Genomic DNA, 18,761 nt, shown 5'->3' with positions numbered 1-18,761 from the left:
TGTATTGCGAAGTCAACTACGCGTGCGGTAACTGCATCTATATCGATCATTGCGCATGAAAATTATATATTATTATTATATATATATTATTATTATTATATTATATTATTGCCCTTTTATACGCATACAATTCCGCATTGGAAGGTGGAATGTACGCTTATATTAGTTAATATATGCACATAGGTAGCAGATTATTGCGGAAATTTTTCAGCATAAGGGCATAAGCGGTCGCATCAACTACGCTTCGCACTACGCGAAGCTTGCGTATTTTAACGCGTAGTCCACGTAATGCAAACGTAGCGAAGTTTCTGATTTTGTAGCCGTAGATTGCAAGGCGTATTTGCGTAATAATACGCGTAGTTCCAGCATAGAGAAGTTGGTGGACTACGACCATCCCTGGCGATAAACAATTGTATTTATCCTCCTACTGTTAAAAATTACGTTTTTAGATATCCCACGGTTTTATTTTATATTTAAACATTTACAAAGTAGATTGAAGGTTTTGTGGTCTTTGATCAATGGCAGTTGTGTCCCAAAGTTACAATACAGTGGGATGCGAAAATTTGGGCAACCTTGTTATTCGTCATGATTTTCATGTATAAATTGTTGGTTGTTACGATAAAAAAATGTCAGTTAAATATATCATATAGGAGATACACACAGTGATATTTGAGAAGTGAAATGAAGTTTATTGGATTTACAGAAAGTGTACAATAATTGTTTAAACAAAATTAGGCAGGTGCATAAATTTGGGCACCACAAAAAAGAAATAAAATCAAAATGTAGTAGATCCTCCTTTTACAGAAATTACAGCCTCTAAACGCATTAATTGCTTCTGTTTATCCAAGTCTGCCACTTCGAGCCTTAACTTGAACTGAGCCTGTGGTCTTCCATTTTCTCATTATGTTCCTAACAGTGGAAACAGACAGCTGAAATCTCTGAGACAGCTTTCTGTATCCTTCCCTAAACCATGACGGTGAACAATCTTTGTCTTCAGGTCATTTGAGATTTGTTTTGAGGCCCCCATGTTGCTACTCTTCAGAGAAAATTAAAAGAGGAGGGAAACTTACAGTTAACCCCCTTAAATACTCTTTCTTATAACTGGATTCACCTGTGTATGTAGGTCAGGGGTCACTGAGCTTACCAAGCCAATTTGAGTTCCAATAATTAGTTCTAAAGGTTTTGGAATCAATAAAATGACATTTTTGTTTAAACAATTATTGCACACTTTCTGTAAATCCAATGAACTTCATTTCGCTTCTCAAATATCACTGTGTGTGTCTCCTATATGATATATTTTACTGACTTTTTTTATCGTAACTACCCACAATTTATACAGGAAAATCATGACAATTAATAAGGTTGCCCAAACTTTCGCATCCCATTGCAAATGAACTATTGACGTTTTTCTATCTTTACCCTGCCATTAGAAGTTGTATTCTGCCAGGAAAACTTTTATGGGTGTAATTTGCTTATCAGTGATGTTTACTATATTCCTGACAAGTTGACAAGACAGAAGCTGTCACTGGCATGCCTGAAAATTAACTCAGACAGCAAAATAAAAACAGCCTGGTTATTATTATGTTTTGCAGTGTACATACACATGTCTATATCATCATGTTACATGATCCCTCCCACCCGGGCTTCCACTTCTTCAGGTGGCTCTCCTAAGGCCGGAGGTTCTGGTTCATCTCCACCACGACCGTTAAACACAAGAACAGCTTCTTCCGCTCAGCCGTCAACTCTCTGAACTTTCTGAACTCTCTTCACTGTAACTGATAGCAAGATTGCACTGCTGAACATTGAACATTGTTCTGTGGTTGAACTCTGTGTTAAATGGTTTTGCGTTTGAATTGCTGTATTGTATGTATGTCCTATTTTATGCTAGCCCTGTACATGCGAAGCCCAAGTCCGGGCATGGCCGAGTCTTGCTTGGCAAAATAAATGATTCTGATTCGGATATACTTCAAGATGTGTATTTTGCCACCAGTAGTGCTTATGGCAAATTCTATACTTGCATTTTAAAGGATACCTTAGCACTGTTATAAACAAGGGGAGCAGGCATGTGTAGGAAGTTCTCCTCATGCCCACCGCTCCCCCCATTCCCCTCATTTTTTTTTTTTTTTTACTAAGATGGGTATATACAGCTATGATTGCTAGGCGTGTAAAGGTGATACCTTGATCCAGTCAGTGACTCTCAAAAGGTTGAACGCGGTGGATGCATGTCGTTTTCCAACCTAGAAAACCACGTAATTACTCTGAAGTGTCGAAAAATAAAAAATGCTGGCAATAAGAAGTTACAAACTAACAAACAGTATGGTGGAGGCATATTGGCTTATAATGGCAACTTGAGCAGTTTTTAGGCTTAGGCACACCAGATAGATTCCTAGGGTGACACCTGTAATAGGGGGGCACCACAGAGCTATCCTTAGCACTGTGCTTTGTGAAATTCATATACACTAATGGATGGTAATTGTAACACCTACCTTAGGGCCCTTTTCCACTAGCAATCGCTAATGTTTGCGCTAAACGCTAGCGATTGCGATTCAGCAAAGTTCCAAATGTTTCCGCCGATTGAGATCGCGATTTTGCTATACAATGCACTGCATGACAAAAATCGCTCCGCAGCGCGACCACGCTTAAGTAAAAAACGAATTGCAGTAGTGGAAATATCTACCACGATTCCTATGTTATTAGGCAAACCTGTAATGGAGTGCAGAGATTCCGCCGCACGGTCTGACAGCGAGGCGGCTGGTGCCGCGTTCAGACCGGCGGTTTCTCCGCGGCAACATGCGCTTGGGTTGTCTGGGCCTAGTGGTGCGCACGGATGGAGAGCTACGTGCGCACGCGCTAACAGGCAGGCCCTTCATGCCAAAAGGAGAGGGACTGTAACGGAGTCCAGAGACACCGCCGCGCGGTCTGACAATGAGGCGGCTGGTGCCGCGTTCAGACTGGCGGTTCTCCGCAACAACATGCCCCTGGTTTGTCTGAACCTAGTAGTGCACACATATGGAGAGCTACGCGCGCGCGCTAACAGGCAGGCCCTTTATGCCAATAGGAGAAGGATCAGCTGATCTGGACGATCAGCTGATCCCAGAACAGCGGGTGATCGGCTGACTGGGACTGGGTGGTGCTGAGGAGCACCTTGCTATATATACTTCCTCCCTGTCAGTTGCCAGTTGTCTGCCGTTGCGAATGCTTATGTGTTAGCACTCAGACCTTAGTCAGATCCTCCAGTGTGGTGGAACCAGGTGGACCTGGGAATCCACACTTAGCCAGAATACTGTGTTATTATTGTGTTATACTTAAAGTGACTCTGTAACAAAAATTACAACGTTTTTTCTACCATCCTACAAGTTCCTAAACCTATTCTAATGTGATCTGGCTTGCTGCAGCTCTTTCTACTATAACCATCTCTGTAATAAATCAATGTATCTTTCCCCTGTCAGACTTGTCGGCCTGTGTCTGGAAGGCTGCCAACTCTTCCGTGCAGATCTGTTCCTCTATGCACACTCCAGTGTGTGTTTTATTTACATAAGCTAGCAGCTTCTCTGCTATCTTATCAGTGATAGAAGAGAGCTGGATAAAAATCCTCCTCTGGAGGCTGTGAAAGGAGCTGGTCTGTCACATACTTAGGAATTAACGACATAGGCAGAGCTGTCTGCAGGAAGCCTGTAATGTTCAGTGCATGAGAGAAGCTGGGGACAGAAGGTAAACACACACAAGTGATCTCTTGAGATTCAGAAGTAAGGCTGTATACAGCCTGCTTGTGTATGGATGTATTTTCTATGTGTGGACATGCTGTACATCAACCTACTTCCTGTTTTGGTGGCCATTTTGTTTGTTTATAAACAAACTTTTTAAAACAGTTTTTGACTACTTTTAATGCGGCGGGGAGCAGCGAAATTGTGACAGAGGGTAATAGGAGATGTCCCCTAACGCACTGGTATGTTTACTTTTGTGCGATTTTAACAATACAGATTCTCTTTTAGACTAGTTCCAGGGTGTTGAGACCACGGATCTCACACCCAAGACTAGGGATACTGTATCATCATTGTGTATATCTTAGACCAGTCCCTGGGTGTTGAGACCACGGACCTCACACTCTAGACTAGGCATCTGTTTGATATCTGTTATGACCTATTGCTCTCCTGACCTTCCTTCTGCTTTCTGATTCGGTACCTACGCCTATCTGCTTACTTGTTGCCAACCCTGCCTGTCCCTGGTTACCGAATCAGCCTTCTGTCTCTGTACCTAATCTGCTCGTGTGTTGCCGACCCGGCCTGGCTGACCTCTCTAACTGATACCCCCTCCTGGGGTGTCCAGTAGCTGCAGAGACTCCCTATCTCCCAAAGGGACCTCTCTGCAATCCAGTCAGGGACTCCCATCTCTAAGGAGTCCTTTGACTGCAGTAGAGTCTGATTCCCAACAGTCAGGGGATCACTGGCTCATATACTGTCGCACCAAACACTTACACTTGTCAGGTGTCCAGAGGTTAGTAATACTTGTATTATTGGTGATTCTGCAGATCATTAATAATCGGGTATATATCTGTATTCTTGGTGATACTGCAGATCACCAATAATCAGATTCTCTCTGTGTGTTGACACCGATCGTTACAAAACCGTACCGATTTAAAAATCACTAGCGATTTGCAATTTTGCGATTCAGCATCGCAATCACCGCTAGTGGAAAAGGGCCCTTATATACTAGTGTATAAGCCCAATTTTTAAGCACAACAAATGTGCTGAAAAGTTACCCCCTTGGCTTATATGCGAGTCGGTGGAACAAAACAGATGGTGGAGCAGGTGTTGTTATTGGCAGAGGAGTGTAAGGATCTTGCACTAGTGATCCTGCTCTTGCCAGCTGGCTCTCTGCTGTGTCCGTGTCCCCCATCCCCTGCAACATGGTGTGCAGAGTGCGCTGCTCAAGACTACCTAGCTGTGTCCCCTGGCTTATGGAGCGGAGCGTGCAAGCAACGTGTCAGCGGTGCAATGATAGGGGATTCTTTCTGTGTGGTTAACTCTGTGTCTCATATCTATGACGCCATCTAGTGGAGTCTTGAGACACAGCTGTATCATCCTTGGGGCACATCTAGTTATGGAGAGGGGGCTGACTTGTACTGGGGGCAGATGGGCTACTGTGGAGGGGGTTATATTGGATAGGGAGATTATATGCGAGTCAAGCACTTTTCCTGGTTTCTGAGGGGAAAGTGGGTACCTTGGCTTATATGCAGGTCGGCTTATATGCAAGTATATACGGTATATGGGCACTGATAATTAGCATAAAAAGGAGGCCAAAATACCAAAACAATATTATGGCAGGTACTATTAGGGCCCGTTTCCACTACAGCGAATCTGCATGCGTTTTCTGCATGCAGATTCGCACAAGCAATAGAAGTGGATGGGCCTGTTTCTACTTGTGCAGAATTCTGTGCGGTTTGTCGTGCAGAAAAAATCTGCACGGCAGACCCATCAAAATTCGCCCACCCGCACACGATTTGTCAGTAATGTAACTAAATAGTAAAACCGGCAAGCAATATAGTCTTGCGGTTTTCCCGCCGTTTCCGCATGCTTTCTCGCTTTAAAACCCATGTCAATGCATGCCGGCATTGACATGGTTAAAATCGCATTGCGCAAACCGCGAGCTTTCCCGCGTGAAAATCCGCATAGAAACGCCAAACGAAACCGCAACCGCATGCGAATTCGTTGCCACGATTTTCCCGTCAAAATCGCGCCGCAGTAGTGGAAACGGGCCCTTAATGTGCTAATTATTCAAATTATTGAAACTCTTATGCTAGGAACACACCATACAATTTTCTGGCAGATATACCTGCCAGATCGATTATTTCCAACATGTCCGATCTGAATTTTGATCGATTTTCCAATTTTTTAATATTTTTCTTCCAAATTTTTTTTTTAATCAATTTTCATAGAACTGAATGACAATTGATCAAAAAAACAATTAAAATGAAGATCAAAAAGTCAATAAAAATTCAGATCGGACATGTTATAAATCATCGATCTAGCAGGTAAATCTGCCAGAAAATTGTATGGTGTGTGCCTAGCATTAAACTCTTGGAAATCAGGGCAATGTTCCAACCTGTAAACCCAAGCTGTATTTGTATATTTCCCCCATGGTTGGTTGGTGTGTGTGTGTGTGTGTGTGGGGGGGGGAGACAAGAGATGACATGCCTTGCGTTTCTAGGTTCAAATACCACTTGGTACACTATCTGCATGCAGTTTGTATGTTTCCCCCATGGTTGGCTGGCTCCACCAGGTGCTTGGGTTTCAACTCACATCCCAAAGCAAGCTGGCAAATTGAGTGTTTATTTCGCACCCCCTCCCCAACCCCCCCCCCCCCCCCTTCCTTTAAACTGGCCATACAATGTGGTAGGGACAATAAGGTGTCCATTAACGATTCCATTTCCAAAACGACCGACTATCCGAATCCAATCGATCCATTTTGCTTGTTCGGACCTGCCAAAGGAGTGTAAAATAACGATCAGAGAATAGTTCCAAAATTCAGATAAGTGTAAGGATGAAAAGAAGAATGGTTCGTTGTCGAATGGAAACATTGACGGTACCCGATCCAATTAATTGTACGGTCAATTGTTTGGGAGATTGTACTGTTAATGGCCACCTTAAAGGACATCGGAAGTGAATAAAAAATTATGAGAGAAACAATTGTATCTATCCTCCTTCTCCTAAAAACAAACTTTTTTTTTAGCTATCCCACAGTTTTATTTTATATTTAAATCTAGTTTTTAAGTTTTTACTGTTTCATTGTCTCTGCTCAATAACACATTCATTAAAATATGCCAGTGCTAAATTCTATGAATTATTGACCCTTTTTATCTCTTTTCTGCTCTCAGAAGCCATTTTCTGCCAGGAAAGTGGTTTATAGCTGTAATTATCAGTGAGGGTTAGGCTATAGTCCGTCACTTGCATACCTGATTTTTAACTCTTTCAGGCAGAGAAAGTAAAAAAAGAACATAGCCTAGTTATTTGTGTGCTTGGTACTGTACATACCCATGTCTATCTCATCATGTCACATGTCACCTCGGGTGTCCTTTAACCAGTTTACCCCCAAGGATTTTTACAGTAACAAACCAGAGCAATTTTCACCTGTCAGTGCTCCTCCCTTTTATTCCCTAATAACTTTATTACTACTTATCACAAGAAAATGATCTATACCTTGTTTTTTTTTGCCACCAATTAGGCTTTCTGTGGGTAGTACAATTTTTTATTCTAAATGCGTTTTAACTGGAAAAAAAAAATAAAAATAATGGAAAAAATGCATTATTTCTAAGCCATTATAGTTTTAAAATGAAACATTCTCCTGTGGATAAAACAGACACATTTTATTTGCCCAGTTGTCCCGATTATTAAACCGTTTAAATTATGTCCCTATCACAATGTATGGCGACAATATATTATTTGGATATATAGGTATTATTTTTCTGTTTTTTGTTTTTTTTTGTCCGGTCCATAATTACAAGCCCCTATGTATTAAAGTGAAAGTAATTTTCCCTCATAAAATATAGATTAAAAAAGCTGAGTCTCTATGGCAACTATTTATGTATTTTTTTAAACTGATTTTTTTTTTTACAAGTGTTTTTTTTATTGGGGGGGGGGGGGGGGGGCTTTGGAAGTGTAAGTTATTAATTTTATTAGTATTGTGTTTGTATTTTTGTGCATGTATGTGTAATTTTACTTTTTGGCCAAAAGATGGCGCGAATGAACACTTTCCCGGGTTATAGGAAGTGTTCACTTTTTTTTTTTTTTTTTTACATTTAACCAGCTGTGACTGTTTCCTGTTTTATGAACGGACGTGGCCGCTGATTGCGGTCACGTCCATTCATTCCAGGCATTGAGATTGGGTCCTCTTCCCGATAGCTGAACTCGGAATTCCGACGGAAACGACAGCGGGAGCGGCGCACACACGTGCGGAGCAGAAGCGGGAACGCGCGACTTAATAAAAGTTACCGTTAACAGGCTCAAACGGGATGTTTTAATAAGTCAGGATGCGGCAAATGGTTAAGATTACCCTCATGATAGGGAATAGACTGTAAGCCCTCTCTGGGGGACAGCGCATTTCGTGGATCAGCCTGTGTACTCTGGGAATGGCTGCAGTGCTGTATACTGTATATACATAAATAATAAATTACTAATAATACCATTGTGTGTTCATAGGCATAAGCTACAGAAATCACCATCTGTTATGAGACTGTATTACCTATATGCAGCAGTTTGTGGGCCCATACTTCAGCTTCTTACTGAGCCAAACTGAATGTGTAAGAAGCAGCTTGTACTGTTAGAGGAAACCTGTTAGCAGTAACCTGACAGTGAGAAACTTCTTCCTATTCAGACACCCATCACTACAAAATGATGTATGTCAGTTCTGCATTTATAATGACGGTGACATAATGTATGCAGCTTGCTGTGATGGCTTCATTCAGTATGACTCTGAGAATGAAAGGGACAGAAACGTGGCTTTTTAAAGGACAACAGAAGTGAGAAGACTATGGAGGCCGCCATGTTTATTTCCTTCTAAACAATACCAGTTGCCTGGCAGTCCTGCTGATCTATTTGGCTGCAGTAGTGTCTGAATCACACCAGAAACTAGCATGCAGCTAATCTTGTCAGACCTGAAATAATGTTAGAAACACCAGATCTGCCACATGCTTGTTCAGGGCCTAGGACTAAAAGTATTAAAGGCAGAAGATCAGCAGGATAGCCAGGTAACTGGTATTGCTTAAAGAGACTCTGTACAAAAAAAAAAAAACCCTAGGGGGTACTTACCTCGGGAGGGGGAAGCCTCAGGGTCCCAATGAGGCTTCCCCCTCCCCTGTAGCTGCAGGCAGTACAGCGCTGGCTCCTCCGAAGCGTCCTTCAATCCTGGCTCGGCAAGGCTGACAAGGCTTGATATATTTACCTTCCCTGGCTCCAGCGGGGGCGCTGTTGTGGCTCTCAACATAGAGATAGGTGGAAATAGCTGATCTCTGTCGGGTCCGCTCTACTGAGCAGGAGACTTGCGCCTGTGCAGTACAGCAGGCCAACAGCGATCGGCTATTTCCGTCTATCTCCGAGCGAGGAGCCGATACTGCGCCTGCGCTGGAGCCAGGAAGGTAAATAATTACATCCCCGCTGTTCGGAGGGGCACAACCAGACCGCCGTGGGACACAGGAGAACGGGGGAAGCCTCGATCGGATCCAGAGGCTTCCCCCTACCGAGGTGAGTACCCCCCCGGGGAGGCTTTTTTTAGTTACAGGTTTACTTTAAAAGGAAATAAAAATGTCAGTTTCCATATCCATCTTGCTTCAGTTGACCATTAAGCTAGAAATGGGGCTGTATTACTAAATGAGCTGTGCGGGAATTTACCTAATAGTTCATAGCTTGAAATTAGAGAGGTCGAAGAAGGTGGCAGATGGGCCCTTTGACACCCACTAGGCCCCAAGCGCCTGCCTAGGTTGTCTGATGGATAATCCTGCTCTGAATAGAGGGAAGCCTCTGGTGTCTATATGTGCTTTGATTAGTTGTAACCATTAATAGACTGTTCTCCTCCTCGGCCTACACCTCACTGACACTGCAGCTGTTCTTGCCAGGTTTCGGTGCTCCTTATCAATTGTTATGTATAGAGCGCTTGAGGGGGTCCAATTAAAAACTCGCACTGGGGCCCAGAGCACCCAAGCTATGTTACTGCAAGTGCAACAGTTTGAAAAACGGTTGTGAGAACCAAAACAGCAGTTTGTCACTGCTGCCACTGGGTGTTCACTAAAAGAGCTTATTACTACAAGACAGCAGTGCCGGTCATCTTTGTATTTGTCTGGACTGTACTCCCCAGGGGGCACTGGAGAGAGACCTGGCACGCTGCTCCCTTCCTTCTGTTGTTTCTCCTGGTTACTGCGCAGGCGCGGCTGTACTTGCACAGGAGCAATACAGCTGCATACGTGTATGATAAGGAGCGTGGTCACAATCCTTTCTTGATGGGGGGCCAGGAGGACAAGAGAAGCCTCTGTAGGATAGGACTATACATGGGTTAGTATGTGGTTTAGCATGCAGGTTTCAGCTCTGCAGTGACAAAAACAAAACAGATACTTACCTCAGTAGTTGGAAGCTTCTCGATGGTCCAGAGGCTTCCTGTATCGTCGTAGAGCCCACCAATCCACAGCAGGGCCCCATTTTCATCTTCTGGACACCCTCTTGGCCATGGAGGAGCACATCTTGACTGGGAATGTGTCAGTACGGTCCGCACATGCCCAGTAGAATGAAGCCACTCATGCACATTTTCTTTCCCTCCATGTATGAGAGCTTTCTTCTACTGGGCCTTACTCGCACATGCCCAGTCCCAATGCGCTTGTCTGTGGGTGTGGCCAAGAGAAACCTATTTGACTGGCTTGAGTCAAACAAGTATAGAGGGACCCTGTGCTGGAACTGTGGGCTACAGGAGAACCCAGGAAGCCACTGGATGATCCAGAGGCTTTCCGCTACTAAGGTAAGTATGTAATTTTTTTTGTTCACTTCAGGTGTACTTTAAGCCTGATAGTTCATATGTGCCTAAGGGTAGGGACACACTAGGCAGAATCGCACATGCGTTTTCCAAAGCACATAGTGGAAAATGCATATGCGATTCTGCCTAGTGTGTTCCTACCCTTAAAGAGAACCTGTAACAAAAAAAAGTACTCACCTCGGTAGGGGTATGCCTCATTGGCACCCTGAGGCTTCCCCGTACCAAGGTGAGTAGATCCCTGTAGCTGCAGGAAATCCAGCCTGCGCAGTAGAGCGGCCCGACAGCGATCGGCTATTTCCGTCTATCTCCGAGTGGAGAGCCGATACTGCGCCTGCGCTGGAACCGGGAAGGTAAATATTTACATTCCCGCTGTTCGGAGGGGCGCAGCGAGACCGCCGAGGGACACAGGAGGACGGGGGAAGCCTTGATAGGATCCGGAGGCTTCCCCCACCCGAGGTGAGTACCCCCCCTGGGGAACTTTTCTTAGTTACAGGTTTTCTTTCATGTAGCACCTATATCAGCCTCCTTGGTAAAATGTGAAGACAAGTAATTCCTTAATGTATGCAGATCTCTCTGCTCTTTCCTTCTTGCAGCCTCGGCTGTTATATTCAAATATAAACATTAAATATCGTGAGACATAACTGTTAATACAGAGCTCTATAGGGCTTAGCCAGCATACGAGCTTTGGCCTTGGTTTGCAGTTGCTCTTGGGTAAAAGTTCTGTAGAACTGAAGTTGAAAAACAAAAACCTGGTCTATTAAATGCTATTGCTATCCTTGATCATACAAATAATACTGGAAATGATGTCTTTAAACCCATTTTATCATAAAAGTCATCAGTGATCTGTGCCTCTCTACAGAGCAGTACATTAAAGAGACACTGAAGCGAAAAAATAATATGATATAATGAATTGGTTGTGTACTATGAATAATTACTAGAAGATTAGCAGCAAAGAAAATATTCTCATACTTTTATTTTCAGGTATATATAGTTTTTTCTAACATTGCATTATTCTATAATATGTGCAGATTACACAACACTCAGCATTCAAAATGATTCTTTCAGAGCAGTCTGTGAACTAATGACCTCTCCTCTGGCAGAGAAAAAGTAAACAGTTCACTTACAGTTGAGATAATAAAAGTCAGATAACAGCCCTCTCCAGGACTAACTTAAGGTAGCCATACACTGGTCGATTTGCCATCAGATTCGACCAACTGACAGATCCCTATCTGATCGAATCTGATCAGAGAGGGATCGTATGGCTACCTTTACTGCAAACAGATTGTGAACCGATTTCAGCCTGAAACCGTTCACAATCTGTTGTGGTGGTGGTGCTGCCGCCGCTCCCCCCGCCCGCATGCCCGCATACATTACCTGCTCCGCCGGCGCGACTCCAGTCCCCAGGTCACCACTGCTCCGTCTCCGCTCTGGTCTCCGGCCCCGGCATGCTTTACTTCTTCCTGCCCGGCAGGAAGTTTAAACAGTAGAGCGCCCTCTACTGTTTAAACTTCCTGCCGGGCCGGAGGAACTGAAGCATGCCGGAGACCAGCGCGGACACGGAGCAGCGGTGACCGGGCGTAGACGTGCCGGCGGAGCAGGTTATGTATGCGGCTCTATTGCGTCGGTCGTCGGGCACTTGAACGCCGCTAGTGACGCGCTCCCTACCCGCGGGCGATCGACGCTAATTTTCCGCACGGAGCGATCGACGGGATCGGACGAAAAGGATCGAAATTCGGCGTTTAGCGCAAACGATTGGCAGCAGATTCGATCCCAGTGTTCGAATCTGCTGTCGAAACGGCGGCGAATCGGGCCAGTGTATGGCCACCTTTAGTCGGAGAGCTTAATGGCTTGTTTGCATAGAGATAACAACTGGAGTTTCTTAACTCTTCCTGTACTGGAAACAATTACACTGATGTATCTGATCTTAATGTTTTATTTCTTAGCTGTGCTACACATACAAATCATAATATCATCATTTTTTTTTTCGCTTCAGTGTCTCTTTAAAGTCACCCTGTAGTGACAGGGATATCAAAGCTGTCATGGTTATTTCCTTTTACATCATTCCAGTTGCCTGGCAGTCCTGCTGATCTTTCTGGGGTTGGCAGTATCAGATCCACAAACTTGAAATAAGCATGTGGTTGTTGTTATTATTATTTAGCTATACAGAGTATATTGTCTTGTCACTAACTGTCCCTCAGTGGGGCTCATAGTCACAGTCTTGTCCCTACCATAGTCATTGTCTATGTATGAATCCTGTAGTGTATGTATCACAGTCTAGGGCCAATTTAGGGGGAAGCCAATTAACTTATCTGTATGTTTTTTTAATGTGGGAGGAAAACAGAGTGCCTGGAGGAAGCCCACACAGACACGAGGAGAACATACAAACTCCATGCAGATAGTGCCCTGGCTGGGATTCGAACCGGGGACTCAGCGCTGCAAGGCAAGAGTGCAAACCTTATGCCATCATGCTGCCCTTGGGTAAGTATTACAGATTACACAGTAAACTCATGGTGAACCAGAACTCCTAGGAGTGTGTAAGGAGCTGAAAGGGATCAAAAAGCCCCCTTACTAAAATGCTATGTAAAGCAGAATTTTACCTTCTCATGAGACATTTGACAGAGTAACTGATCTGCATACTGATTCTGGGTTAGTGGCTTAAAGGGATACTGTAGGGGGTCGGGGGGAAATGAGTTGAAGTTACCCGGGGCTTCTAATGGTCCCCCGCAGACATCCTGTGCCCGAGCAGCCTCTCACCGATGCTCTGGCCTCGCCTCCGGTTCACTTCTGGAATTTCAGACTTTAAAGTCTGAAAACCACTGTGCCTGCACGGCCGTGTCCTCGCTTCCCCTGATGTCACCAGGAGTGCACGGGACGGCCACAGACCATACTGGGCCCGCGCAATACACTCCTGGTGACGTTAGTGGGAGCGAGCACATGGCAACGCAGGCGCAGTGGTTTTCTGACTTTAAAGTCTGAAATCCCAGAAGGGAACCGGAGACGGGGCCGGAGCATCGGTGAGTGGCTGCGCGGGCACAGGATGTCTGCGGGGGACCATAAGAAGCCCCGGGTAAATTCAACTCATTTTCCCCGGACCCCCTTACAGTATTCCTTTAATGCAGGCATGGATTTACCTCACAGGAGCCTATAGACACAGTTGCCTGGCACCCTAGACTCCGCCCTCCACTAACCTACAAATCCCCTCCGAACCGCACCGCAAGTGTGCTGGCTGTCCCAGCTGTCACTTCTCCCTTATTTCCCCATCCCATCATAGGTAGCTACAGGTGCCCCTTAGTATTAGGTAGCTAGAGGAACCTCAGTATTAAGTAGCTAGAGGTGCCCCCAAGTATTAGGTAGCTAGAGGAACCTCAGTATTAGGTAGCTAGAGGTGCCCCTGGCTGAAGGGAGATCTTGTCAGTGGAATGCAGAGAGCTGGGTAAGTAACCTCTTATTTACACTCTCATCAGGACTCTGCATAGGGAAGGAGGCACGAGGGGAGTGAGCCGCCTTTCCTTCATCAGGCGTCTGTAGGCACGTGCCTACAGTGCCTTATGGTAAATCCGGCCCTCGCTGAATGTATTAGATGATGTCCAGCAAAACAGCCAGACAGCTGGTATTGTCTAAAATACGGTACTATACGGACACTTTAAAGTAAACCTGTAGGGGGGGGAAAAAATGTCACCCGGGATTCTTACCTCGGGAGGGTGAAGTCTTTGGATTCTAACGAAACTTCTCAGTCTTCCTCCCCAGAGTACTGAGACCCCGAGGATTCCACCGACATGGGCTTATCAGTAATACACACATAAAATACCAGGCTCTGTCTTAACCCTCCTGGCGGTCTATTAAAAACCGCCAGGGGGCAGCGCAGCCGGTTTTTTTTTTTTTTTTTTTTTAAATCATGCAGCGAGCCTAGGGCTTGCTACATGATAGCCGCTGTGCAGCGGAATCCCCCTGCCCTCTTCGATCTGCTCTAGCGATCGGCGATCAGGAAATCCCGTTCAAAGAACGGGATTTCCTGGAGGGCTTCCCCCGTCGGCGACGGGATGACGTGACATCTAAGGGAGTCCCGATCCACCCCTCAGCGCTGCCTGGCGCTGATAAGCCAGGCAGCGCACGGGGTCTAGGGGGGGGGGCTCTGCGGCGCGGTGGATAGCGGCGAATCGGCGTGGGGGGGCGGCGATCGGTGTGCTCACGCAGCTAGCAAAGTGCTAGCTGCGTGCAGCAAAAAAAAATTGTGCAAATCGGCCCAGCAGGGCCTGAGAAAACCACCTGCGCGGCTTACCGCCACAAAGATTAAAGGAGTTATTAGGGGGTTTTAAGAACAATAAGTGCTACTTACCCGGGGCTTCGACTAGCCCCAAGCTCCCAGCAGGTCCCTCGCTGCAGCTCCGCGGTGAGCCGTTCGCCTGTGAAGCATCCCGGTCCCCGACGATGACGTCAGGCCGACCTGTACTGCGCCTGCGCGAGCGGCACTGTCAATCACCGCCACGTGGGCCGGAGCAGACTGCACAGGCGCAGAGGAGCTACAGCGAGGGACATGCTGGGAGCTTGGGGCTGGGCGAAGCCCAGGGTAAGTAGCACTTATTGTTCTTAAAACCCCCTAATGACTCCTTTAATGTTGCAGGATGGGGAGGGAGGGGGGTGTTAAGGGCAATTACTTACCTGATTGCCCGTAATTCTTTCAGTCAGGTGAGTGCACCATCCTCCCACCCCACCCCCCCTTTCCCCCAGAAATTGTGCCTGAGTGTGCAAAAACCTAAAGATCACTTGCATTTTTAGATTTTAAAAAAATATTTCAAAGGGAACCTGAAGTGAGAAGAATATGGAGGCTGCCATCTTCTTTCTCTAATAAACAATGCCAGTTGCCTGACTTCTGCCTGTCCTTATTCTACATGCTCAGTGTTATGAGCTGTTCTACTACTCTACTTTATTGTAGTTCTAGTTGTAGTTGTAGTCTAGTTTTCCCACTGGTGATGCACAAGTAAATCCTTTCTTACTAGTTGCCACAGAGCTAAGTGTTCCTTGTGAGGTCTTCCTAAACATCTGCCTGTAATTACATTATGAAGAGTCTCACAAAGACAACATTCAGACAGAGAAGATAACAGATTCAGCTCCAATAGAAACATTGCAGTCTCATGTACATACTTTTATTTTTCAGTTCTGCAAAGAACTAATTCCAGATGGTAAATACAGCCATTCTACAACTTTTTTCTTTTTTTTTTTTTTTAGCTTTACCGCAGACTGCTGAGGTTTTGCTGGTCTGGCTTTTTTTTAAACAGGTAACATTTACATGTTATATATTTGTGTCCTTGCTTCTCACCACACTGAACAACTTCTGCTTTCCACGTATGAGCTGAATACCACATCTCTCGTGCTTTTCTGTATCGTATAACCTTTCTGACACGGGATACACAGGAGGGACAACAAATGGACAAATTATAATCCCATCAATGTCATATTAGAGCCACTGGAGCAGACAACTTTATCAACAACAGGATACACCCACAAGTGTAGAAATTGCTTTTACAGCTGGTAAATGATTCATATCACCCTGATATTATTATCATTATTAAAGTGGATCCGAGATAAACTTTTACTCATTGCATAATTGTGTTCCTTTCATATAGTTTATAGGGCATTCCTCAAGCCAAATACTTTTTTGTTTTGTTTAAATACTCTAATTCCCTATAAACTAAATAAGCCTCACCCACAGCTTTTCACAGTGCCTTGGCACTGTAGCAAGGGCTTATGGGAGCTCAGTCTGGGCAGTTGGAGGTTACTAGCCAATAGCCATTGATTTCAGAGGCAGAGGGGAGGAGGGAGGAGGAGAGGGGACCAAATTTACACACAGGCAAGCTGATAGCATCTCCACCCCTCGGCCTATGACAATGTGACAAATAGAACATGGCTGCCCTCATTGTATCACATGAATAAATAATCATAAACTTTTGAAGCTGTTTGCAGCTAGATATACTGTGTAAACTATCTAAACTTTAGATAAGATATATAGACAAGTTACTTGTTATAGTTAGTTTTTCATCTCGGATCCGCTTTAATACATTTTATGCATAAACATATTGCACAGCACTGTACACAAGATAGGGGAGATATTACAACATTAAAGAGGAACTGTAGAGAAAATAGCATAATGAATACGATTTCTTAATTTTTACAATATTACTTTATAGATTATTTAGTCAGTATTCACCCATTGTAAAATCTTTCTGCTTGGCATTTGGAAAAAACTGCAATTTCCCACAATACAACTAAGTTCTCAGACAGCAAACTGTCAGGACCATGGTCATGACATCACACTGTGGGAGGGTTTCACCACAATATTATCCATACAGACTTCCCTGATGAGCTATTTGAGAAAACGTAAAGATTTCCTGTTGGAAAGGGGGTATCAGCTACTGATTGAATTAAAGTTTAAACCTTGGTTAAAGTTCTTCTTTAAACAATGTTACTCAGGCATTATAGTGTTCAAACAAATGTACACAAAATGGTTATGTAACAATAACAATGGTGTACAGATTGCAATGTGGGGATTAATATAGCAGACGAGTCACTGTGTCTGTGTGGTGGTGGAGAGGAGCACACTGGGAGGAGGGCCCCGCCAAATAGGCTTACAATCTAAGGGGTGGAGGCGAGGGGCACATAAAAGCTCACCTTCAAAATCTGATTGCCCACACACATCAAGGAGGTGGAAAATTGACCAGTCAATGGCCAATCAAAATAGGATGTGCGGACCAGGCTTACCAGGAACAAAACATTTTTTTTACCAGTGTGTCACACTTGGAGGTGGAAGTGTTAGGGCCCATTTCCACTAGTGCGGTGCGGAATCGCCGCATATCACCGCTGACAAAATCGCATGCGGATGCGATTCTGCATGCATTTTTTGCCGCGATTTCGCATGCGATTTCGCATAGGCAGGGTATATGCGATTTTAACCATGTCACTGCCTGTGGCAATTTACATTACTTTCAATGCGAAATCGCGGGAAAAAACGCATGCAAAAACGCATGCGATTTCCCTATTAAATACATTGCCTGCGATTCGCCTGCATTCCACACGCAGGAGAATTCTGCAGGCTCTACCGTGCAGAAAAATCCTGCACATAAAAACGCAAATGAAAACTGACAAGTGGAAACAGTCCCATCCACTTGTATTGCTTATGCGAATCCGCATGCGTTGTCTGCATGCGAATTCGCGCTAGTGGAAACGGGCCCTTACAGTTCAGAGTTATGCTGGAGCAAAGAATTCTGATGTCATGTGAAATGCATGTGGAACAAGAATATCCTCATGGGAATATTAAACATATTTTATAAACAAATCCTAATAAGAACCTTTAAAGTGGGATAAAACTCTGACATAACATTTCATAAAAATGTATTTTCCTACTTTTTAGTTATCATATTTGTTTTTGTGCACAAGTAATATTGTCTGTCTGCAAATTACAAAATCACAAAGCACAGTTTATCTGCTCTGAAAGCTGCCATTGAATTTTTTTGCATAGCTGCTGTATTTATATATTAAAATCTATCCAGTGATCACTTCTCAGTTGCGTTGCATACATACTAGAAGCAGAGAGAGCTCAGTTTCTGAACCTTGCTAATGTTTACTAAATGTATTTGACAAAGGAATGTAAACAAAATATACTGTTATCACCTCTTCGGATGCGGCCAGAAGCTGCCCACTGATGCAAAGAGATTTCCACTGAAGTGCTGTGTTAAACTGTTTAAATGCTGTTCTGCTACAAATGTTTGAAAATAATTTATACACCGCCATGGAGTACTCCTAACAAATACAGTGGGTTGCAAAAGTATTCGGCCCCCGTGAAGTTTTCCACATTTTGTCATATTACTGCCACAAACATTAATCAATTTTATTGGAATTCCACATGAAAGTCCAATACAAAGTGGTGTACACATGAGAAGTGGAACGAAAATCATACATGATTCCAAATATTTTTTTTACAAATAAATAACTTCAAAGTGGTGTGTGCATAATTATTCGGCCCCCTTTGATCTGAGTGCAGTCAGTTGCCTATAGACATTGCCTGATGAGTGCTAATGACTAAATAGAGTGCACCTGTGTGTAATCTAATGTCAGTACAAATACAGCTGCTCTGTGAGGGCCTCAGAGGTTGTCTAAGAGAATATTGGGAGCAACAACACCGTGAAGTCCAAAGAACACACAAGACAGGTCCAAGACAGGTCAGGGATCAAGTTATTGAGAAATTTAAAGCAGGC

At 44.3% G+C, this 18,761-nt stretch overlaps 1 long non-coding RNA gene across 1 annotated transcript in view; it reads right to left on the bottom strand.

The window, feature by feature from the left end:
* Nucleotides 1–15,773: 15,773 nt before the first annotated feature.
* Nucleotides 15,774–18,761, bottom strand: part of LOC137535563 (uncharacterized) — a 373,442-nt gene continuing 370,454 nt past the window's right edge. The window contains exon 4 of the long non-coding RNA XR_011024412.1: nt 15,774–15,906. This is a non-coding gene — a long non-coding RNA (uncharacterized lncRNA). The remainder of the gene's footprint in view (nt 15,907–18,761) is intronic.

This window comes from Hyperolius riggenbachi, chromosome 10 (genome assembly GCF_040937935.1).
Source record: "Hyperolius riggenbachi isolate aHypRig1 chromosome 10, aHypRig1.pri, whole genome shotgun sequence".
In the NCBI taxonomy this organism is placed as follows: Eukaryota; Metazoa; Chordata; class Amphibia; order Anura; family Hyperoliidae; genus Hyperolius; species Hyperolius riggenbachi.
The sequence above is the reverse complement of the archived record's forward strand: the minus strand, read 5'-3'. Positions and strand labels throughout refer to the sequence as shown.